Source organism: Mauremys mutica, chromosome 4 (assembly GCF_020497125.1).
Source record: "Mauremys mutica isolate MM-2020 ecotype Southern chromosome 4, ASM2049712v1, whole genome shotgun sequence".
NCBI lineage: Eukaryota > Metazoa > Chordata > Testudines > Geoemydidae > Mauremys > Mauremys mutica.
In genome coordinates, this window is record NC_059075.1 from 33,027,243 (window position 1) to 33,052,798 (window position 25,556).

Sequence of the window (25,556 nt, forward strand, 5' to 3'; positions counted from 1 at the left end):
CCAGCTCAGTAACAGTGTGCTAGTGCATGAGAACCAGAAAGCAAACCTGGCTACAAATTAGAAATTATTCTGTTCCAAAATCCAGAAACCTCCAAACTTCCTGGCTTCTTGAGACTCGCCTCAGGATTGTGCAACCTCTGGATCAAGATCTGAATTCTGTGGCTTGAGCAGGCCCATCTCTTTTACAAACATACAAAGATCAGTCTCATTTTACTGTCCTAGATCAGTGAGGAACAAAAACTAAATAAAAAGCATGACTGGAGAAAAATGAGTCTGTGTTTTAAATACTTAGTTTTAATCATTTCAGTAGGTAGCAAGAGAGGTAAGAAGTTAGTATTAATTTTTACATGTTTTCTCTTGACAGTGTTCCTTTTAAAGGGCACAGAAAATATATTTCTGCCATTGGCATTTAGTACTGCTTTCAGTTCCAGCCCCCTGAAGTATTATGGCTGACATGTTCCTTTTTTATGGTTTTGGGGAAAAGGTTGAATCTCTTTTACTCCTGCATTTAGTCACTGTTGGAGTGGGAACTTAAGTGTCAGATCTCTTTTAAACATTGTTTTTCTTTGTGATTCTCAGTTCTTCAGTATGTCCTAAAAAAGTATGTTTTGTGTTCTGTATTACTTCTTTCAGCGTGGTTAATTTAAGTGATGGAATGGCCCATTATTTCTTGATGACTGTCTTTCTTGACTTGCATTCGAAGTGAGCTGTAGTTCACGAAAGCTCATGCTAAAATAAATTTGTTAGTCTCCAAGGTGCCACAAGTACTCCTGTTCTTTTTGTCTTTCTTATGGGTACTAGGACTTTACCTAATAAATTTGGGACAATTTTTCCTATTAAAAGGGTAGACATCTTTGTCTACAGCAGGAATTGTACCTCTCAAGACCAATAAGTAGGTAGTCCAGCTTATCATCATGTACCAAGACTGGATGTTTTTTAAAAGATATGGATTAGGAATTATTTGGGGGAAGTGCTATGGCCTGTGTATACAGGAGGGTTGAATTAAATTATCACAATGGTCCCTTTTGGCCTTGGAATCTATAAATCATGCAGAGGAGAACTGTCTCCTGTAATAAACAAGCAGGGGATGATTATTAGAATTTAGATGAGATTTTAATATTTTCTAGCTCTCTTATGATGACTAGGAAACTCAAAGCAAAAGTAAAACAAAGTTCAGAGTTTTGTTACTTACTTAGGTTACAGCAGAATTAAGGAGAAATTCATGATGAATTTAAACAATTTTCTTTATAGAATTTGTTTTCAGAGTAGCTTGAATTCAAATGGATGTAATGAATGTCAAGCAGAGCAGAAAACAGACTTGTCCCTACTGCTTTGTTTAGTGCATGGTTTTTACTATCTAACTGCCCGGTGAATCTTCCTTTCCCAATAGCCATGGCTAGTTGTTTAGTATTTACTTCCATAATCTACTTCCATTATTTATTTTAAATTATCAGGGGATGAATATGAGAGATTTCTTTGATGGTTCCTGCCCTGAAGAGCTTTACCATCTTCATATGTATGAATAATGCTCAGACCACTCAGGGCACTGATTCTGCCTGGGGACCTCTTGATGTAACTGCAATAAATAAGTATCAGAGGGGTAGCCGTGTTAGTCTGGTTCTGTAGAAGCAGCAAAGAATCCTTTGGCACCTTATAGACTAACAGACGTTTTGCAGCATGAGCTTTCGTGGGTGAATACCCACTTCTTCTGAAGAAGTGGGTATTCACCCACGAAAGCTCATGCTGCAAAACGTCTGTTAGTCTATAAGGTGCCACAGGATTCTTTGCTGCAATAAATAAGTCATCTTTAAAACGCTCTAATCCAAACCAGGGTTATGATATCTCCCATCTTCCCCCCTGTCCAAATGCTATCAAACTAGAAGTACAAGAACCCAGGAAGGGGGCTGAAGATATCAATATGTGGAAAGCCTGAGTGGTAGCTTGGTAAATAATATATTTGTATTCAGACTGTACAGTACTTTAAAAATCCTAGTCCAGCACCAGTTGAATGAAGCTTTTAGAAAAGCATCTGGTTTAATCTGATTTTTAGTGGTATTAATAGCAATACTCAATGTGGGATTAATTCAGATGGGTCCTGAGGAACTTTTACTCTCCACTGTGGGAACCATCTTTTAACCTTGAAAACCACAAACTTCTAAGAAGGCGGCCAACAGTTGGGAGAACAGCTTTAGAAGAAGCTTCTTGCCCAATGTCCAAAGATTGCTTGGTGGATCAAGTAGAGGTGAACAAGTGCCACTCACCTTCCCAGAGCCCACGCCAAGGACTTCCTATCCTCCTGCCGCCCACTTGAGTAAAACACAAGAGCCTGCCAGTCCCTGCTGGAATCTCACCTGACCCTAGCCTTTCCCAGATGTCCTGCTGGGAAATCTGTAGGGGTGCTCTACACCCACGGCCAGCTGTCCAGTTGTGTGGGCTCAGGAGCGCCCCGGATGGCCCAGTTTTTTGAACCTCAGAGGTGACTGACAGCCCTATGCTACACCAGGTGTTACAGTGCCTAAGAACTGCGCCCCGATCTCTTAGAGGCAGAGGGGCGCTATTCTGCTTGTGATGAGTGTTACACGTAGCAGCCCAGAGGGCAAAGGAATGCAATAGTCTAGCTGCCCTTCAGTGCTCCCCTTTCGCGCTGGAGAGTTAGGGGTGACCCCGGGTGGGAGACGCGGCTGAGCTGTGCGGTGTTACAGGGAGATCCGCAGCGTTACTCAGCCTCAGAAGAAATGGGTGAGACTTTGACAACTCTAGACCATGGCGCATCAGGCTTCGGGACAAGCCCCCTCTCGTTGCAGCCGCTGGCTCCGCGGGGACTCAGGGAGCAGCCGGGGCCGCCGCTGGTGCCCCCGGGAGCCCTTTGCACGCTGGGGTTGTAATGACAGTGCGGGGGGGGGCGCAGCGGCACCCCCCACCCCGCAGCGGAACAGGGGCGCAGCGCGGGGGCCGGCCCGGGAGGGGCCGATCAGCACCGCCGCGCCGGCAGCGGCCTTTCCGCTTCTTCAACCGGGGCAGCAGCGACACCTGGTGACCAACGCTCGTTAACGCAGCACGAGGCGCAGCGGGGCCTGGAGCCGGCGCGCGCCGCACAGCGCCTCCCCCGGGGCCCCGCTGACAAGCCCGGCCAGGCCCGGCCGCCCCGCGGGTGGCGCTACAGCCTCGGGCCCGGCCCCTCCCGCTGTGAATGCTCCAGCCCGGCAGCCGCGGGGCGGTCCGCGCTGGTACCAGCTGGGCCCGGGCTGCAGCGCTGGGCCCCGCCGGGCTCCGCTTCTCCCGTGGAAATGAAGCGGCGCCGGCGGGGACAGCTGCGGCTCGCAGGCGCCCGGCGAGCTCGCCCCTGCCCAGGCAGGCGCCCAGCGAGCCCGGCGCGGGGCTGAGAGAGGGGCCGAGGGGGTTGCGGGCGGAGGAGGGGAGCTGGGGGCTTGTTTCGGCCATTGTTACTGCAAGGTCGCCTGGCATCTTAGTGCGACTCGGGCAAATAGCTAAATGGTGGCTCCATAGCTCAGTGGTTAGAGCACTGGTCTTGTAAACCAGGGGTCGCGAGTTCGATCCTCGCTGGGGCCTCCGCTTGCTTTTGGCTGTATAATGCCATGGAAGTTTGTCCTTGAATTAAATGCAACCGATCTCGTTTTGGTATGGAAGGGCTTTTTAAATATAGTGACAATCCTAAATTTCACACAGTTCAGTGCGTGTTACAGATGTAAGGGTAGTATTTGTGGAAATATAATGGTCTGAGGATATTAATGACCACTCAATTCTATTAATAATTAATATAAATTAATATTATTATCTAAATAATAAATAGCAACTATTACTTTAACATTAATATAATTAGCTCTCTTTGCCTCTATTTACCCGAGGGGGATAATAGCATCTTTTGAGTGCATTGTGGGAACCAGCCAGTAAATGTTCGTAAAGCACTCGTTGCAATTCCCCTGATGGGAGGTGCTGTGAAATATTGTTATTAAAAGATTAATGGAGAAAATTGCCCCTAGGTGGGGAATAAGTGGCATGAAGGGAGTGTGTGCCAGCTGGACAAAATTATCTGCTTCTTCGGAGCTTTGCACTGACCCAGGGCTGCAGATTTTATTTCTGTTAGAAGCTGCACTTCTGAGAATTTACTTGTCTATTTTTGCTTTTCCGTGGCCAGATAGGTTGGCTTGAAAAGAACTATAGCCTCAGACAAAAATCCACTTTTGTATTGACTTTTTCAAATTTTTTATCCATTTTTCAAGAAATCAAAGAGTCAAAAATACAACAAGAAAAACATTTAAAATAATACAACTACCATTAACAATGTGATGAGACCAAAATGCAAACATGGAAGCTTCTTTCTTTCATTCACTTTTTGACACAGGGGAGGACCAAGGCATGACCACAGGCTTAGTGTGACCTACTTACAAGTGTAATCTAATAATAATAATTATAACTGGTTTGTTTGATCCTAGCTGGCTTAAAGAGCAGATCTCTGATTTCTGCACCAATCAAAACTTCCATATTCAGAAAAGTACACATTCATTTATTTATAGTATATATTACTTTTGTGGCTACAACATTTTCTGACTGGCTGAAGTTTTACTTCAGGTGAGTGAATGATAGTCAGCTCTTCTGCCAATTAGCCTGCCTAACTCAATGTCTTTTTGATATTAAAAGTCCACTAGCTATGGAATGCAGAGGTGGCAGGTCTGGATAATTTTTGGTGGTACCCAGAATGGGTCCAAGTCCTGCCCCCCGGGGGCGGGGGGTTGGGCTCTGGGATGGAGTTTGTGAGTTTGGGCTCTGCACTGGGGCAGGAGGGGGTGTGGGCTCTGGGAGGGAGTTTGGGTATGGGGGTGCAGGCCCTGGGCTGGGGCAGAGGGTTGGGGTGCAGGGTCTGGGAGGGAGTTTGGGTGCAGGGGGAGGGGTCAGGCTCTGGGAGGGAGTTTGGGTGTGGGGTGTAGGCTCTGGGATGGGGCAGGAGGTTGGGGTACAGGAGGGGTGGCAGTGGGTCGGCACTTACCTCAGGCAGCACCAGCTCCTGAAACAGCCTGCACACCCTTCTGGCAGCATCTTGGTGACCCCGCCTCCCTGGATCGCAGGGATGTGGAGCTACGGTACATATTCCTTAGGCTGTGTCTTTCAGTGCTAAAACTTTAGTCATTCAGGGGTGTGAAAAAACACCCCTCCACCCTGAGCAACAAAAGTTTTAGTGCTGAAATGCGCCAATACAGACAGCGGTTTATTGCCAGAGCCGTGCTCCTGGCGATAAAACTACCACCCCTCATTTGGGGTGGTTATTTTTTATCCCCTAGAGAGCTCTCCCCTGGCGATAAAGCATGACTACATTGCCCATGTCACAGCGGTGCCACTGCTACGCTGTAACGTGGGGAGTACCACTGCGCTGCTGGTGGTGGGGGCAGCAGTTGGGGGCCCCCAAGACCTTTTAAATCACCCTTGGGCAGCAGGAGATGCTGGGAGGTGCATGGGGGTGGCAGGCGGGGTTGGGGGAGAGACCCAGCCCCGAACATTGGTGGAGCTGGGACCTCGGGCCCATATGACTTGCTGCCCTGATGGGATGGCAATGATATGTAGGGAAAGGACTTTTGAGCATCCCAAGGAGTTTCTCAAAAAAAAAAATTAACTTGTAAAACAAATATAGATGGAATGTGACAGAGTGCTTGGCAAGAAAGGCTGAGTCAGAATACTGGTCACAGCCGCTCCAATCAAGCAAGGCAGGCTGTGCCTAATTTGTGGGTGAGGCAGGGCAGAAAGGCTAATTAAGCCATTAGGCAGAGCCCACAAATAGGCGTAGGAAGGAAGTGGAGAGAGGGAAGCAGGTGAGACTGAGTGATTGTTTGTGTGCCCTCCCTCATTACAGGAGTTGTATATGTTATGAAGGTGATGGGAATCTGTTTGTAAATAAACTGCACAAGGTGTTGGACCAGCATAAGGGTCTCTGAGTAGTTTGTAGACCGGGACAGAGGCAGGAGCAAGGAGGCCCTGTTACGTGGAAGTTCAGAGCCTTATTCAGTTAATAAAGAAAACAAATGTAACTGTTTATAAGATTTACCTAACACTTGTGCTGGTAATTAGCTTTACCTCTGTGGTGATAGAGTGATCCTATATTATCTATCTGTATCACTACAATTAGCTAATACTGTCTTGTAATCAGAGTTTGATTTATGCCATATCAATACAGGTATCAACCAGGCCTGGCCCATCAATTCCAGCAGGAAGGTGAACACTCTCCTTATCCCTGAAACAATGCTCCTGTGCAACGATATGATATAAGGTACATGGTTGTGGGGAATTTCTGCCTGATTCCTGGAGGTGGTCATTTTATGCCAAGAGGCATGATATTTGTGACTACCCTTTTTTTCTTCTTAGCAGAACATTAGTTGGACACACAAAAATCTAACTAAATACATAACTTGAATAATTACAAAAGTTATGGAAAAAAAGACATCATTAACTTGAAATCTAGTCCATTCCAAATGAGACAAAACTAGTTTCAGGTAGTACAGCACTTCCTGGGTCCTGTCCTGTTTTAAAACAATTTATTTCTTGCTGTGTGAAGGACTCTGACACACAAACAAGAGGCAGAACTGACTAAGCCCCTGATATTACAAAAACCTGCACACATGCGTAACTTTACTCAGGAGCCTAGTCTCATTGAAGTCTTGTACATAAACGTTTGCATGATTGCCTGACTGACTTTGCAGAGGTAACAGTGAAACTGACTAGATACAAAGTGTTGCCAAATGCATAAAGGCCCCAGTACAGCAAAGCATTGAAGCACATGAGTAAGTCCAAATGATGTTAACTAAAGCAAGTGGTTAAGTGCTTTGCTAAGTAGGAATGGCTTTTTGCATACAGTCCAAACTGTAAAATTAAAAGAAATAATATTTTCTTGAATTTCAGTTACAGGAATCTTAATTGGTACTTGTAAAAATAGTAGGTGAAATGCGTTCCAGAGACAACTGTGGCTATAAGTTGATGGTGTTCCTTTAACAGTCCTAAAATTATTCATCTTATAAAAATCCAGCCACAGCATTTGATTCAATAACCTACAGCAGAAAATTCTATAAGCTGACTACCGTATGTGTTGTACATTTCTCTACATTTGTTGTAAATACACTGGCCTTTAATGATCCCCTGCAACAGGCTGAAATCAACTGATTGAAAATCAGTTAAACAATCACCATTGTTACAGTTTTTACAAATAAAGTCAATAAGCACTTTGAGATACTGTAAATTAAGAATGATACTTCTCTTGATTGATTGGTTTAACTATTTAAGCTTATGGATAAATGCTTCCCTATGCCTTGAGTCTTACAGAGATTTTATGATTAAAAATATTAATTCAACTTGGGGGTTGTGTAAAGTTCCCAGTGTTTCAGAAGAAATCTAGTGGGTATTTAAACAAATGTTTTTCCAAATAAGAGTTCATCATGGTTAGGTTGGGTTATTTATTTAAAAAATAATGTTTAAAGCTGTGTTTCTCAAATTGGGGTCTGCAAGAGTACTCCAGGGGGTCCACAGGCCCCAGTGATCAACTCCTCTCCCTCAATTCCTCACCCTTCCTCCCAGTGCCTTCTTTATGCTGGGGAACAGGAGGTGCTGGGAGGAGCAGGGATGGGGCGTGCTCGTGGGGATGGGGAAGAGGAGGGGCAGGGGTGGAGTATGGGTGGAAAGGGGGGGTGAGGGTGAGGGTGGGGCCTTGGGAAAGGGGTGGAGTAGGGGTGGGGCCTGGGGCTGAGTGGGCGGGGGGGGGGGGGGTCCGTGAAAACTTTTAAATCAAAATGGGGGTCCTCGGGTTGCTAAAGTTTGAGAACCACTGGTTTAAAGTAATGTAATAGTCTGCTTTTCAGCTATACTGTGCTCAAAGACTTTAGTGGACTAGTGCTTTTGTAACTAGTGATGACAGATGATTTTTCTAAAAGGCTGAGGTGGCTTTTATTAGTCTAGGAGACATGTTCATTGATGTAACCATCTCTGAACTGTGTTCAGATTCCTGATAGTGTTAATAATGTTTTGATATTAAAACTACTTGTAAACCCAAGAGAATTATCTTGGAATCTGGAAGAAACATATGCTGCCATAATTCAGGGGATTCTAATTTGATGCTGGAAATGCATCTTTCTGTTGTGTTTTTGAAGGAAAATTGCACCCGCTTTGCTCAGTCCAATAGTCTAAAAGCTTTCACGATAAACAGCTCAATTTTCTTCATGAGCAAACTGATTTCCTCCAAAGAATGTAATTACAATTGACGTTTCTAAGCCTAGTGTTTGGAGACATCCATCACTGATGACACTAACAGTAGGAAGGACCAAAGTCATTGGCTATGAAACAGTTCCCAGATTTGTTTAACTGTCAGAAAATAAAAACTTTAATTGTGTAATTTTTAAATATTAAACATCCCATTTAATAGTCATAGAGATTGCTGCCAGAGCTCTAGAGGCCTAGAAATTGTGGTGGTGTTTTTTTGTTTTTGCATTTTTTTAAAAACCAAAACAAAACCTGCAGCTTTACAAAACCTAAGGCCAATGGAAATTAAACTCGTCAGAAAAGCTCCAGTGAAATTCCAGTCTTCATTTAAAGTTACATACCCTGCCCTGCAGTACTTAGAGCCTAATGACTGCAGGTTTGTGCGAGTGCTACTCTTGGGGGAATTCTGTGCCAAAAAATTAAAATTTATGCTCACAATATTTTAAAATTCTGCATATTTTATTTTCAAAATAACACAATATAATCATGCCAGTTTCAGTTATTTTGGTAATTTATTTCAGAATATGTGTCAGCAAGTATGTCTGTAATAAAGACAACAAAAAAGATTCAGGAAATGTTTTGACGAATAGATTCCTTACTCTGTATATTAATACAGAACTTTGAGTAGTAATTCATTTAAACTACAATATAGAAATGTATTGCCTGCACCTCTTGGAAGCAGGGCAAAGGCTTGGGGAATCAGGGGTAATGGAGGAGTTGAGGGAGAGAGTAGTAGTTGCTGGGAAGGAGCCTGGGTGTGGACTAGGAGAATTGTTGGGTGCGGATGGGAAAAGTATGGACAGGTTTTTTGTGGGGCGTGGAGGTGGGTTTGTTAAGGAGTCTCTCCTCTTGTTAAGGACCCTGGCTGACCCTTACCCTCTCTTACTCAGTCAGACAAATCAGCTCCTATCCCCATGTGCCCCCTCTCCTCTGTCTCCATATGTCTCTGGTCCCCCACTCAGCCAGCCCCCTGCCAGTGTCCCTGAACCCCCCATGCAGACTTGGGCCCCCACTCAGTCACCCTCCTCCCCCATTCCCATGTGTCCCTGCACCACCACACCCATTCAGCCCATGTCCCCCGATTAGCCCTTCTGAACCTCAGTCTGTGACCCCCCAGCAGACCTATGTGCCTCACACTGTCCATCACCCCATATCCCGTGTCTCCTTACTAGCCCCACTGGGTGCTGTGAGGAATGCAGCCTCTTCTCTTCCCTATCTGCAGCTGGGGCTGCTTCTGCTCCAGAGCGTTTGCTCTACATTCTAGCTCCACTGGTGGGTGAAAGGCATAACTGCAGCACTTCTCAGCAGAATTTATTTTCTGCTGAGAAAAAAAATTCAGCACGGCACATGAATTCTGTATGTGCAGTGGCACAGAATTCACCCAGGAGTATAGTTTAGGAGAGCCAGAAAGTGAAACTAATGATAAATCCATTTTCTTTGTTCAACCTGCATGAAACACAGAAAGCAATCAAGCCAATAAATGGTAAAAATATTCATTGTTGGTAATCTAAGGTGTTGCTAATAACACAGACAAGGAAAATTTGTTTTCTAAAAGTATCAGTTATAGCCAGACTTATGAAGTGCTCATTCTTTTAGTCAGGCTCTTATGTGACCGTTATCATCAGGTTGTCTAACAAAAGTATGTCTAGACTGTAGTCATGCGGTATGATTGCAGCTTGAGCCTACATACCTGAGATAGTTTTAATCTGGCTAGTTTGGGTCCTGGAGCAATGAATGCATGGCAGTGCAAGCTTCAACATAGCTGTAGAAGCCCATCCAGAGCCATGATATGCACAGGAGTAGTCCATGGTGAAGCTCATGCCGCCATGTTGTTAGCCTGAGACAGATTTAAATTACTTTTACTTCTAAGGCCTCTCAGAAGATGGGCTAGTCTGCAAGCTCTACCCAAAACACACATACAGAAATAATAATGGCTGCATTGTTAACAATACTCTGATGGACCCTAAGTCCAGAGAACCCCAAAACCTCTACACACTAGGGAGACTTAAAGACAATAAAAGACAATCACCGTTCCATCTCTCTCACTGTCCAAAGGAAACGAACCCTGACTGCACACAAGGATGGGACCTGGATTCCTGGACTGGAACTCAGGAACACGGACTGGAACACAGGAACGGTGATCACTCAGGTAAGTAGTGCCTGGTGTCCTCTTCTTTCTTCCTTTCTTAAAGGTGTCATCCTGCGTGGTAGTATGCGGAGTCTTCCTCAGTGGATGTTAGAACGGGGGCATGCAGGTAAGTCTTGAAGCTGGAACTGGATGTGACTTGGTATCACTAACTACAAGTCCTGGTCTAGCTAGGGGCTCACGTCCACTGGCTCCTAACGTGAGAGAATGACTGCCACTCAGATGGACAACCCAGAGTAACAGTTACTCTACCCCTTAAGTAACCTGTGGTTGCTGGGCAGAGTAGGCTGTCACATGATCTAACTGATATAACCTTTTCCCACTCTAATTTGAAAAAGGGTGCCAAACTCTCCATGAAGGAGTGTTCAAAATAGAGTCCTAGTTGTTTAGCTAATCCAAGATGGAGACTGGGGAAACCATATCAAAACAGATTTCAACTCAGTGGCATTGCCAGGTGGAGGGAACAGGGGGAGCAATAAAAAAAAAAAAAAAAAAAAAAAAAGCACCACCTGCAGTGGCGCTTTTACTCACCCAGCAGTGCTCCGGGTCTTTGGCGACAGGCCCTTCACTCACTCCGGGTTTCTTCGGCGGCACTGAAGGTCCTGCCGCCGAAGACCCGGAGGGTCTGGGAGGCAGGAGCTGTGCCTGTGGGGGGCACTTTTGGGGGCCCCACAGGCCCAGAGTGGCCCAGCAGGGGATTGGCAGGAGATGGGGAGCAGCCCGGTCTGCTTCCCTCGCCCCAGCCCCAGCCGTGTTGCTTGGGGAAGGGATCCCCCCCTGCACTCACTGGCAGCGGTGGAAGTGGAGCAGCCCGGCCCCAGTCTGCTCCACTCTGTCAGCTCCCAGCCGTGGTGCTCTGCTGCCTGCTGCCGGTGAGTGCAGGGCAGGGGGAACCTTTCCCCAGTCCCCCCACCCCCAAGCAACATGGCTGGGGTAGGGGCAGGGGCAAGGAAAGGGGAGCGGGCTGGGGCCGCATTGCTCCGCTTCCCGCCGCCGGTGAGTATGGGGGCGGGGAGGAGGGACCTTTCCCCAATCCCCCCGCCCCTCCCCCCGCGACACGGCTGGGGCCCGGGCAAGTGAAGCAGAATGGGCTGGGGATGCGTCATTCTGCTTCCCGCCGCCGGTGAGTGCGGAGGGCGTCCTTTCCCCAACCTTCCCGCACTCACCAGCGGCGGGAAGTGGAGTGCCACGGCTGGGAGCTGGCAGAGTGGAGTGGGCTGGGGCCGGGCTGCTCCACTTCCCACCGCTGCTGGTGGGTGTGTGTGTGGGCGGGGGGGAGGTCAACCCGGGGGGATGCACAGGGGAATTGCTCCCCACCCCAGCTCGCCTCTGCCCCCTGGGCCTGAGCGCAAAGCTGCTGCTTGCTTCTCTGCCCTCCCAGGCTTCCCACGCGAACAGCTGATTTGTGGGAAGCCGCCGGGGGGTGGGTGCAGCGCATTCAGGGGAGAAGGTGGAGCGGAGGTGAGCTGGGGCTGGGGGGCGGGGTGGGGAGCTGCCAGTGGGTGCTCTGCACCCACCAAATTTTCCCCGTGGGTGCTCCAGCCCCAGAGCACCCAGGGAGTCGGGGCCTAAGGCGCTGCTTTTGGAGAATGTGTTCAGGGGGAGCGGCTGCTCCCCCTGCTCCCCCCTAGCTACGCTAGTGCTAACAGCGTCTTCCCGGCTCCAGGATGCAAGCTGGCTAAATTAAAGCTAGCTCAGGTATGACAGCTCTAGCTGCAACCATGGTCAGTGACTGCAGTGTAGAGATACTGATGAGTGCTTAGTTCTCCACTTTAACAGACCCATTATTCGGTGAGGTGTTTGTTTAAAAAGGCTTTACTCCAAATAAGAGCTATGCAATGATTGTTTGAGTGGGTTTTAAAGGGACATTGGACCCCAAATGTCACTTGCCTTAGAACTGATACAGTCTGGTGTGGAATTAATTCCAAAATATCTTCCCCTCTCCTTTCCCATCCCTGACCCAAAAATCTGCCACTGTCAGAGAAATGTACTAAACAATGCTGGTGTTTATGGAAGAAGCCCAGGCTACAGAGCCAGTCAGCCATACTGCCAGCCCAGTGAGAAAGGAGCAAGGACAGCCAGCAAGGAGAGTTAACTAATCAATCTGTTGTCTCATTCCATAGGTGCCATCTAGTGTGATGTTAGCATATGAATAAATATTTTAAACAAAATAAAACAAATGTTGACACTTTGCTCCATAAGAAAGGGCTTGTCTATGCATACAGTGCTGCAGGGGGATGCAACTGCGCCACTGTAGTGCTTAGTGAAGAAACTACCTACACCACCAGGAGAGTGTTTCTCACTGACGTAGGTACCCCACCTCCTCAAGAGGCAGTAGCTACATCAACTGAAGACACCCTCTCAGCAACATAGCCTGTCAACACCAGGAGTTCGGTCGGTATAACTGTGTCGCTCGTATACTGACACAAGTGTGTAGTGTAGTCAAGCTAAAGGGCTCACCAGGAGAAAGAGAATAAGTGTGGTAAGGGAAAATACGGTTGTTTTTTCTATTTTAAGAAGTTTTCCAAACAGTGTTTTTAAAAAAAAGAGAGGGGGGGAGAAAAATTAAAGTGAAATGATAGTATTTTATTGTGACTTCACAACAGAGCCAGTATATTGACTGTGTAGTAGATTTATTCTGATCTCAGGCAATGTCTCTTATTATCTGTATAACTCTGTAGGTGTGCATGGTGTTGTACAACAGAACTGTACCAAACAAAGAACAGGGAAATAATTTATATTCGAAAAGCCTGAGCAGGTACAATACACTGAAATGCACAATACACTCCGTGTGACCCAATGGACTTTACAACTAGAATGCTTCATGAAACATGCACTTTCAGAACATAGGAAATGTGAATTTTACATATTATTCAAAATACATATCTTGTCCTCTATGTGAAATTCTGATTGAAATGAAAGTTTATTTTCTAATGAAGGCATAACTGTAAAATTAGGGTTTAGCAGCATTATCCTTTAATAGACAGACATGATCCACCTGGGTTTTATGTTGTACACCATGTCATTCTTGAGGTGTCAGAGTCCCAGGATCTTTGCTTTCATAAGATTCTCTTGAATCCAGCTTACATAGAAACATTTGAAACAATTATGTAAGCACTACTTTGGCTTCCATATGTAGAAAATTCAACAGTTTGCCCCTCTCTAAGTTTTGTGACCTCTCTAAGGTCCTTTTAGAATCATTACAGTCTTTGCAAGATGTTTGGGAAAAATCCAAAGATCATAAGCCAGATTCTGCCCCTACTTGCACTTGTGTTTCTCCAGTGACTTCAACAGCACTGTTTGGTAGTTATACAAGTGAGGCCAGAATTTGGCCTTTTATAACTAGTCCATTTTATTATCTTTTAACTGTTAGGGGCATATCCTCAGCTGGTGTAAATAGAGCTGTGTGAATTTTTTTTGACTGAAACTCTTTTTCCATGAAAAATGCAGCTTCAGAGACAGCTGAACATTTTTGCTAATTCATGGTGAATTTCAGTGGAATAAGATCAAACCCTTTAAGTAATAAAGGATGATTAATTTGTTCTTACCTGCATTCCCAAAAATCTTAACTGCAATATCGTCTTCATTCTGAATCGCTTGGTTCTTTCATGCATTCCTGCCAAATTGACTTCATCAGGTCAGTGCACTTCCTGAACATGCCTCCAGTGTTGTGCATAATTGTGTAGAGTGCCCCTGCCATAATGTTGCCTGCTTGAGTGCAATTCATAGATTCAAAAATTAGAAAGTTAGATGAGATGTGGGATTTTTTAGGGGTGTGTGTGTGTGTGTGTGTGTGTATTATATCTGTATGATTTAGGAAAGCAGGCAACAAAATACACGTAAGTTTGTCTCTGGAAAAACTGAATCAATGTTCACTTGTAACAAAGGAAATACTTTTAAATATAAAAACTAGTATCATAACTAGTGCCTGAACTCAGCAAACCAGTCATGTATTTGATCTCTTCACAGTTTGTTTCCAAGTCATCAGAAATAATTATGCAAGATAAGCAATTTGGTCAAGAAAAAACACTTTAGGGAATTATGAGGTTTATTTTAATATGAGTATAAATTAATAGGGGACTGTAAATAGAGAAAGCAAGACTTGGAATTACTGTGTGTGTATCTTTATTCATCAAGTCACAGTAAGCAGCTTTGCTGACTTCAGAGCATGCAGAACATGAGCTAATGTTACATGTACCCCACTGCCCTCTGTTGGAAAGATCATGTCAGAGCTTTTAACAAGAAAAGCATGTTCATTCCCTCTAGGTTGAGTTAGCGGTGCTGGTTTTTTGACTCACCAGGTTGACTATTTTTTTGGACACAGAGGCTGTAAATTTTAATCCCCATGCTGTGTGTTTGTGGTTAGCTAATGGCCCTAGTGTGTGTTTGTTTATACACAGTCACAGAATGCGCTATGCTCTCATCTGCAAATAAGACTTTTGAATAAAATGCGTCATTCCTTTCAGAACTATTGGTATTGTTTGAAGAAAAGGCATCAAATTGCCATCTAGCAAATTGAAATCCACGCTAAAAGCTACCTGCAATAGAAATAAATAAAAAGAAGCAATACAATGGTTTACTTCCCCCAGCTGCCAGTTGTAAATGCACGGAAACAGCTATCACTGGTAACCTGCAAACAGTTTCTCAGTTTGACTAAGTATAATAGGAGCACTAGAGGGTAATAGAAATGGGATATGCTAAAAGTGGATTTTAATTTAGACAGTGCTGGATTCTTCTGTTGAGCTGTCAGTAAGAGAAGGAGGGAATATTTACAGATTTCGTTTACCTAGAGATCAATGCTTGGATTTGTAAACTAAATCAATAATTAGTGGCAGTTTATCTTTAAGCCACCGGTATATAGAACATCAGACTTTATAGACTAGAAGTTGTTTACAGTTGTCTGTATACTGTTGTGTGTTGAATAATAGGAGTTGGGGCCCTATTAAAGTATTCAATAGTGTTTAGACTTGTCATTTAGAAGTTGATCAATAATATCTGAATTCAGTGTTGCCATTGGATTACATGTGGCTTGCAACAGGATACATCACAGACACTAATTGTAACTTATTTGTTCTGGAACTCTGGGAGGGGGAAAAAGGCAAGCAGTTGGCTAAATTAATATCAGCAGCATTTTCAGAAGTGGGTGAGGACAAGAGCTCTAATGGTGACGAGAGCAACTGGTGGCCCTGAATATGAAATTTGAAGGATTTTTTCTTAAATACTGAATTTGCAAAGAAACAGACAAAACAGGATATGTGCATTAGGCCCTTGCCAGAAGCATCCAATGTATAACTTGAGGGAAGAGGTGTTGAATTTCAGGTGTTCATTGCTATTGCTCCTTTACATTTTAAATTTCATGTAATCAAAAAATTGTTTTTAAATAGAAAGATTTAGTTTCTGGTGCAGAGAGATCTTATAAACATAACTTTCCACTGTGGAAAAAATAGTTGTAGGAGAAAGCTTATAAACACCCCTATTTTGAATACTTTAATTGACTTTTTTTCTGCCTTTACATTTTTCCTTATTTTCAGTAACGGTTTCCAGGCTCTTGAGACCTGTTCTTTTGCAAGGATAGCAAGGGAATGGGACATTTATTAATGAGCCAGTGGTTTCCACTGTCATGAAATGCTCCTGTGTTCCTGGCAATACATTTAATCAGTGTAAACGTGGCACCATCCCTTGCCACTGGGGAAGAGCTTTCTGTAAAACATCCTGCTTCATATTGCTCCTTAAAGCTCCTCTCTGTTCTGCTTCCAATAAACGAGACAGCTGGTGTGCTGTGAGTGCTGCTTATTGTGTGAATCATAATAATCTCATTGTTACCTTGTACTCCTCTGCTTGTTTCTTATATCTTTGAATCCTGTTTAAGTGAATGGTGACAGGAACTTCTATTCTGTGTAAAACTTACAATGGCCTTCCCCATGAAAGTCGTCAGCTCTCTCTCGATACGAGGATGATGTCTGCCAGGGGAAAAACCCCAGGAAAGTACAGTGAATCTGTGGTCCAAATCAGACCCATGCATTCCAGCAAAATGTTCACCTTGCGTTGCAAGGGAAAGGCAGATCTAATTCCACGACGCATCTTGAATTAGCAAGGCTGCTTTCTGTTGCAAAGGAAGTTCAGTCAAGTTTTACAGTTGGGCCTAATCACTGTAGCACTCCCACAAGCTGATTAAATTTGTTGCCTGCAGAACATGGCAATCAAAAACCTGCAAGCATTGATCAATAGCACTGAATTGCACTGTCAGGTCTTTCCTGAAGTCATATGTTGTCCCCTGCAAAAAAGCAAGACATACTAATAATTAATGGGGGACCACCTGGAGCTACTCGGGGCCCTAAGCAGTTGTCTGCTTATGCCTAGCACTGGCTCTGACCGTTGGGGATAAAGTTGTCTGCTCTCCCAGTACTGCACCTCTCATCTCTTAAGAGTGGGACTCTATCTTATCCTAAGCACTCTAAGTCTATGCTTCACCACAAGGACATATGATATGAAATCTGCTACTCCCACGTCATTTCTTTGGGGCCATGTGGAATTGTATTCCTCCTTTTCATGGTCATGGGATGACTGTCTAACCCTCCATGCATCTGAAGTAGTGGGTTTTTTACCCACGAAAGCTTATGCTCAAATAAATCTGTTAGTCTTTAAGGTGCCAACGGACTCCTCATTTTTGTGGATACAGACTAACATGGCTACCGCTCTGATATTATGTCTAACCCTGCCAATGATGGCTATGTTGGGACAAGAAAGGGTTGTGAGTTCAGAATCAATTGTTAAAGCCAACAGGGTTTAATGCTCATTTCCTTTTGTTTTTAGAAACATATCAAATTCCTTGCTGAAGACCTAGAATATTATCCACTTATCCTCATTAAACTACGGTGGTTGAGCCATCAGCACTGGGTAAGTTTAAGAAAACTGGGGAAATTAATTCTTGGCTACTAAAGCATATGTTTGACTGAGTGACAGGTCAATGATTCTCTGCTGCTTATATCAGTGCTGGTGATCTGGATCAGCAAAACAATCCCTCCCTCAGAAACCTATGAGGAAAATAGGAATGGGACATTTATTAATGAGCCAGTGGTTTCCACTGTCATGAAATGCTCCTGTGTTCCTGGCAATACATTTAATCAGTGTAAACGTGGCACCATCCTTTGCCACTGGGGAAGAGCTTTCTGTAAAACATCCTGCTTCATATTGCTCCTTAAAGCTCCCCTCTGTTCTGCTTCCAATAAACGAGACAGCTGGTGTGCTGTGAGTGCTGCTTATTGTGTGAATCATAATAATCTCATTGTTACCTTGTACTCCTCTGCTTGTTTCTTATATCTGCCTGTTGTCTCCGATCAGATACTGAGACAGAGCTGTTTGGTCAAGAACAGTCTGTTTCACGTGTATGAGCACAGTCTCCATCTCAAAAGGGCCCTGGTCCTGGGCAATACATGTAATAATGAAGTGACGAATGGTGTTTTAGACATGGGCTCAATTCAAATACTGCACTGCAGACTCTTTGCATCCACTACGCTGCCCAACGGGGCCAAAGAACAAGCATAAACCCCCCTGTAGGCAATACCCCGAAGTAGCAGGAGCGCCAGCCAAGTGCAAGTGCAGGCCCCTGCTCTGGCACAAGGGGGGCTCCAGGCAGACTTGGGGTGGGATGGAGGAGATCGGATGGCCAGGGTGTTCTTATGCCATGGAAATTTCATGCCTCTGCACTGCCCACTTGCCTCAGGGGTTAGGCAAGCCTCAGAGCTGCCCTAGCCTGTGCCAGAAGCCAAGATAAGTCCAGGTTGCTCATGAATAGGTGAGATGCAAATCTCACTTCTGTCCCTGCTCCAGGTCAGGGATGAACCTGGCCCTTAGCTGGGAACTATGTAGGTAAAATCTTGTACTCAGCTTTAAATTAAAACATTTAACATGCCAAGTCCCCATTGTACCTCCTAGTGGTATGGTTAAGCTCATTTCTCTCTTCCTCGTCCCTCTGCCTCTCAGCACATATCCCGTTTACTATGACAGCCGGACTGCTGAATCCTCCTCCGGCCAGTCGTTGTCACAGTTGACTGCTTTGATAATTACAAAAGCCTGTTCTAAAGTGGGGCTGTAGCTACTAAGTAGCCCAGGCAGATTGCACTCCAGCCAAGGCACTAAGAACAACGGCAAATTGCCGTGCAGCAGCAGAGAGTATCAATGATTCTGCATCCTTCCCCCAGCGCTGCAAAATGCTGGGGGCCATCTGCCCTGAAACACAGTCGATAAACACATCTGAGGAATCAGCGGGCAAACATAATTCTCCTAAACCACCACTGACAGGAGCCCGCACATCATCCATCCCTCAGCAATGCTGCTGTAACAGCTTCAGCCTCTGCTACAGTGCATCTTAAATTCCTCCCTCTATCCTTTCCTGTGCTTTCCACAAATCCTTGCTCTCTTGGATTCATGCTGCTTGACCCTTCATTTGCATTCATCTCTTATGTTTTAATCTGCTTTGTAAAGGCTGCTCTCTCATCTGTATCACTTTGTTCCTTAATCTGATAGTGGAAGCACTTTCAGATGGTTTCCTCCACTGTCTCGCATATATACTTTTAATTAAAAAAAATATATATCCCCGTAGAAAAGAAAAATGTCTCTGTTGGTTTTGCCCTTTTCTGTTTGGAAAACATTTATCTCCCCACCATCCCTGTATTTCTACTGAAGTTTAATATTAAATGTGTCTTTTTGCCTTCCTCTGGGCTTTAATTTCATTTTGGTTTGGAAGGAGGATCTAGTTGAAGATGTAATGCAGCTGGACAATTAGGCACTATAAATAGCTTTTTAAAGGGCTGGGAGATGCTTAGACCCCATGAAGATCAGATTTGTAGCTGATTTGAGATTCAATCTCAATAGTTTCCTTAATCATCTGTCTCTTCCTAAATCATTTACTGAGGCAGCCTTTTTAAAAAAAACAAAATCTCCTAAACCATATACACTGTCTGTGTAACAAGATGGTTTGCTCCTTAAGGGTAGAGGCCCAGAGGCAGCCAACCCTGATTACTAAGGAGTCAGACCTGAACAAGGATCACCTGGTTCTCTTATAAACAGCAGCAGGAAGTCCTAGAAGGACTATTCTCAGGAAGAACAGAGTGGAGGACAGAGGCTGCTGGGAGTGAGCAGACTTCAGCCTGGTGCTTGGGGAGTGAGCCAACGGGAAAGAAAGGGCTAGGAGGGGGAAGAGGGTAAATGGAAGGACTTAAAAACTTTATTTTGAATGTTCTGTTATTTAATAAACCAGAACCCAAGCAGAGCTGTGAATGGACAAATGAGTTATTGAAGAAGCCCCTGGTAGGAGGAAACTAAAGTGGAGGGCTATCCTGAGACCATGAAAGAGTGCATGGGGGATGGCCACCCATTGGCTGTCCTCCTAGGAGCAATCTTCAGACTTGTAAATACAGTTGCTCAGTTGTAAAAGTTTACAGACTGTGTGGGCTGAAAATGAGAATCTGTTACTCTCCTTTATTATTGCCCTGTCCTATGTAGGTCTGTCCAAGTGACTTATTTGTACCAAGTGTCACACCAATGTCAATTGCTTCACGGTGGAACTGGAAAGAAAGCATGTGACATTAAACACCAGAGGGTGTTCATTACCTACTAGACTCTTAGGACTTGTGCCCTGCACCACTCAGCTGGGCCCCTTTGGCTCAGTATGTTGCATGGGAACCAGAACAGTGCCCGGGCAGTTTCTCTCATGCTATTTCTCTAAGCGAGTAGCGCCAAATCCTAACACTCTTACTCGGATTTTACTCATTCCTTACTCAGAAACTCCCATTGACTTTAGACTGGGCAAATGCTGAATGAAAACCGAATAAGAACTTCAGGATTTGGCCTGTCATGACTAAAAGACTTATGCAGCCCTCAATCCATGCATAAATAGGAGTGCCATATAGCCTGAGAGAACTGTATAGCTCTAAATATCAGTGAAACCCAGTAGTAAAGCCAGAGTTCTACTGTTGGTAATGCACATGATTGTCTCCAAAAATGACTTAAAAGCTCTCTCTTTTGGCCTGAAACACTGAAGTGAGGATATGTAGGGTCCTGTCATAATACAAATGAAAACACTTAGCTTCAGATCCCCAATCTGTATTTCTGACATCGGTGCTACAAAAGGGAGTGATGCTTTTTCAAAGGGGGCGTTTTTACTACAACACACAGTTCATTTCTGTTTCACCCTCTAAAAATCACTAACAAAAGTCACTTTCAGGAACCACATACCACCATCAAATGATTTAAACTGGAGTTTTATTTTCAGATCAAGGACACTGTATAGTTTGTAATTAACAAATTCAATACTGGACCATGCAACATAATTTATGTTTCACTTGCTATGGCCTCTCAGCTTGTTGAATTTTTTCCCCATACACCAGAAAAACCTCCTATTAGGCTCCATGTTCTAATTCTACAGGGTGAAATTCAGCCTGTCCTTGCTTGTAAGTTATATTTTCAAGGTTACTAAAATAGAAATAAATAGAATTGATGCTACAATTATATACAGTACATAGCACAACTGTGTGATGCTGTATGGAATCTGGGGGAAACTTCAGGATATTATGAATACGAATATTGTAAAATTGCAATGAGTTGTGCCAGATATGCCATGTAAGGTATCTACGAAAATGTTATCATTTCCCAACTATGATGATCTTGTTTGTATCACCTTTGTATTGTGAGTTATAGATATGTATGGTTTAGCTGTATTTCCAAACTTGTGCTGTGCACCTGGGTGACACCTCCCGACAGATTGGCATCAGCACTGCCTAGCCTGCTTGACGGCCCATCAATGGACATCATCAGTACAATAAATCCATTGAAAGACCAGGAACTACACCCTTGGGCAGTGGGTGGATTCCCCCTTTGAGGAGGCTAGCCCTGCAGCCCCACCCTCTATGGCAGGAGGCCTGAGCCCCCTTGCCTCTACCCTCTCCCTGCGGCCCGAGCAGCCCCAGCCATGCCGGCCCGCCGACCCCAGCCACGGGCCATCTGGCCAGAGCCATCCCAATTGTGCTATCCAGCCAAAGAAGCCCCAGCCCAGCATCTCACAGCCACCCATGACTACACCTGATGAGTCAGCAAGCCATGTAGGTGCATGCCTATGGAAAAAGAACTCTAAGACTTTGCCATATGCTGTGAAGCTTGTGTTTGGAACACAGAAAGTGCAAGTCTCATGGCAAAAGACTAAAAAAGGCAGCTGTATCAACTCCATTTTGTCTTCAATCCTGCTTCTTACCTCTGGAGTAACTTTTCTACAAACAGAAGCTCTGAACAAAGGACTGAATGACCCATACAAGCTGTGGATGTACTCCAGAGAGACTTTTAAGCCAGCAAACTCACCAATACTGCGAAGAACCTGATATATGGTTTTTGATAGCTTCTGTATGTATTTGATTGCTTTACCATTTAACAAGTCTCTTCTTGTTCTTTCTTTTTTCTTTATAATAAATCTTTAGTTTTTAGACACTAAAGGATTGGCTGGCAGCATCGTATTTTGGGTAAGATCCAACCTAATATTGACCTGACAATGTGGCTGGCCCTTTGGGGTCAGAAGAACATTTTGTATAGTGAGCAGAGTTTTTCAAATAACTTCTCACTGTACTGGATTTAGGTGCTGATTGGGAGCCAGAGAACTGGAATGCAATAAAGGGGGCTGTGTGATTTTCTTTTTTAGCTTCTTGATAACCAGTGTGGGAAATCAGAAGCACAGTTTGTGATTGGTTGGGGAGTTTAACTTTGGTGTTAACCACTAGTCTTGGGAGTATCTGTTCTCCCGTTTGCAGCCTGCCCTGACCTTGGCATTTCCAGCGAGGGCTGCCCTAGGCACACTGGGTCACATGTTGTGTTCCTTTAAATTGCAGGGAGCTGTTGCATTCTGGGGACATGACAGAGCCTATATTTTTCACATGGCCTAGCAGGCTTACTTCTTAGGTTAGTCAACATAAGAAAAATGTTCAGTCTCTGACTGAAACTAGCACTGAAGTGTTTTGGTGTTTATTGGGTTTGCACCAAAGAATGTTGTTGCAACTGAAAGTGAAGGTAAAGAAATAGGAAAGGGAGAACTTCTTAATATTTTTAACCTTACAGGTTGTAGGGCATGTTCCTCCAAAGCAGGCTTTGAACATCTTCTGAGATTTCACAGGCACTACAACAGTAAGACATGCAAACTGATACTCAGGGTGTTCAGGGCTATAATCTTGGTAACACTTGACTACTGAAGAATCAGAAGGATATAATTAAACCAAATTGTTAGTTGCATTCAAAATTATTGGCTTTGTCGTTAACATTAACTCTTTAGCATAAGTCACCCAACCAATTAGTTTAATAGAGGTATTCAAAATATTGCCCTAAAAGTTATTGTTAAAGTACTAACACAAATAGCAAACATTCCAAACTCTAATTCTAGTTTCAGAAGGGTCGCCGTGTTACTCTGTATCAGTAAAAACAACGAGGAGTCCTTGTGGCACCTTAGAGACTAACAAATTTATTTGGACATAAGCTTTCATGGGATATAACCCATTTCATGAGATGCATGGAGTGGAAAATACAGTAAGTAGGTATATTTATGTCCTTTTATTCTTTTGCTTAGAGACTGTCCGGTTTGGCCAATGTACATGGCAGAGGGGCATTGCTGGCCCGTGATGGCATATATCACATTGGTAGATGTGCAGGTGACTAAGCCCTTGATAGTATGGCTGATGTGGCTGGGTCCTATGATGGTGTCCCTTGACAGAGTTGGCAACGGGGTTTGTTGCAGGGGTTGTTTCCTGGGTTAGTGTTTCTGTTGTGTGGTGTGTAGTTGCTGCTGAGTCTTCATGTTGGGGGGGGGCTGTCTGTAAGTGAGGACTGGCCTATCTCCCAAGCTCTGTGAGAGTGAGGTATCGTCCTTCAAGATAGATTGTAGATCCTTGATGATGTGCTGGAGAGGTTTTAGTTGGGGGCTGTAGGTGATGGCTAGTGGTGTTCTGTTACTTTCTTTGTTGGGCCTGTCTTGTAGTAGGTGACTTCTGGGTATCCTTCTGGGCTCTGTCACTCTTTCTTCACTTCCTCAAGTGGGTATTGTAGTTTTAAGAACACCTGATAGAGATCCTATAGGTGTTTGTCTCTGTCTGAGGGATTGGAGCAAATGCGGTTGTATCTGAGGGCTTGGCTGTAGACGATGGATCATGTGATGTGGTCTGGATGAAAGCTGGAGGCATGTAGGTAAGTATAGCAGTCAGTAGGTTTCCGGTATAGGGTGGTATTTATGTGCCCATCGCTTATGTGTAGTGTAGTGTACAGGAAGTGGATCTCTTGTGTGGACTGGTCCAGGCTGACTCAGCTGTCGTCCCGCAGTGCCCCTACTCTACTTGCGCTACATTGATGACATCTTCATCAAATGGACCCATGGGAAGGAGGCCCTTGAGGAATTCCACCTGGATTTCAACAATTTCCATCCCACTATCAACCTCAGCCTGGACCAGTCCACACAAGAGATCTACTTCCTGGACACTACAGTACAAATAAGCGATGGTCACATAAATACCACCCTATACCAGAAACCTACTGACTGCTATACAGTAACTCCTCACTTAAAGTTGTCCCAGTTAACGTTGTTTCATTGTTACAACGTTCATTCATTGCTGATCAATTAGGGAACATGCTCGTTTAAAGTTATGCAATGCTCCCTTACAACATCGTTTGGCAGCCGCCTGCTTTGTTCACTGCTTGCAGGAAGTGCAGCCCATTGGCGCTGGCTGGTGGGGGCTTGGAACCAGGGTGGACCGGCAGCCCCCCATCAGCTCCCCGCTCCCCTAAGGTCCCTGTGTGGCAGCCGCCCAGCAGGCTATCAATTGCCGGCAGGTCAGCTGTCCCTCCCCCCACTGCCATGTGCTGCTCTTGCACTCTGCCTTGGAGCTGCTCCTGGGAGCCACCTGCTTGCTGTGCGGGGTGGGGGGGGAGAGAGAGAGCTGGGGGCTAATATCGGCGTGTCCCCCTCCCCCCCACTCCTGCACCCCACTTACTCCATCTCTGGGGGAGAGGGCAGGGGAAAGACAGGACAGGGCTCAGAACGGAGGGAGCTTCCTGGGAGCAGCTGCGCTCTCAACTTGCTGATCTACTTAACAAGGCAGTTTACTTAGAGTGGGGTCAGCGTACTTAAAGGGGCAATGTGCATCTCTCTCTCTCACACAGGGTGTGTATCTCTGTCTCTGTCTGCCATGCTGTCTCCCCTCCCTCCATTGGTGCTGCCTTGTAGAGTGTGAGGCTAAATTAACAACAATGGGTTAACCCTTGATGGCTCAGCCGAGTACTAGTTCATCATTTAGCAGTAAGGCATTCCCTGGGAAATATCCCACCCTCTGCCTGTCCCTACTCTGTGCTTCCCCTCTTGCTCCACCCCATGCCAAACAATAGGTGATGCTGTGCATAGGGTTGCCTTGCTAACAAAGATGGAATCATTTCAAGCTATTACACATTGAGAGACTCCTCTTTTCAACCCCAAACATGGGAGGATCGGCCATTCCACCCATGTATCTTACTGTGGTGTTAATTACATCCATTCAGACTGTATGCAGGGGTGAAAGTAACTTACAGGATTTACCAGTACTGCTGGAGTCCTGAGGGGGGCGTGGCCTCATCTGGAAGGGGCGTGGCATCTCAAGATTTAAAGGCCCTGGGTCACCAGCTGTGGCTGGGAGACCCAGGGCCTTTAAATCAACCAGGGGCTCCCAGCTGAAGAGGTGGCTGGGAGGCCCCCGGAGCTCAGGGGCAAATTAAAGGGCCCGGGGCTCCGGCCGCTGCAGGGAACCCTGAGCTTTGCGGGGCTGGGACTGAGATTTAAAGGGCCAAGAGCTCCTGCCACTGAGGGGAGCCCCAAGCCTTTTAAATCCTGGCCCCAGCCTGGCCACCAGAGCCGCCGCCGGGATTCAAAGGGCTCTGGGCTGCCCGCAGCGGCGGGGAGCTCTGAGCCCTTTAAATCTCAGCGGCAGTGGGGGGTTTAAAGGGCTCTGGGCTGACCGCAGCCGCAGCACCCCAGAGCCTTTAAATCTGGCCCCAGCCACCGGAGCCGCGGGCAGCAGGTTTAAAGGGCTCTGGGCTGCCAGCTGCGGCAGGGAGCCTAGAGCCCTTTAAATCCCCGCAGCAAAAGCCGGTGCGGTCTGGCACA

General features: G+C 45.3%; 1 long non-coding RNA gene and 1 other non-coding gene across 2 annotated transcripts; both read left to right on the plus strand.

Annotated features, from left to right (window-relative positions):
* The first annotated feature begins 3,497 nt into the window (after positions 1–3,497).
* On the plus strand, positions 3,498–3,570 carry TRNAT-UGU. Its single transcript has one exon. It is a non-coding gene; the product is annotated as a tRNA-Thr (tRNA).
* A 2,252-nt stretch (positions 3,571–5,822) lies between these two features.
* LOC123368930 lies at positions 5,823–10,402 on the plus strand. The gene is made up of 3 exons (XR_006578934.1): positions 5,823–5,883; positions 6,185–6,277; positions 10,309–10,402. It is a non-coding gene; the product is annotated as an uncharacterized LOC123368930 (long non-coding RNA).
* Positions 10,403–25,556: the final 15,154 nt, after the last annotated feature.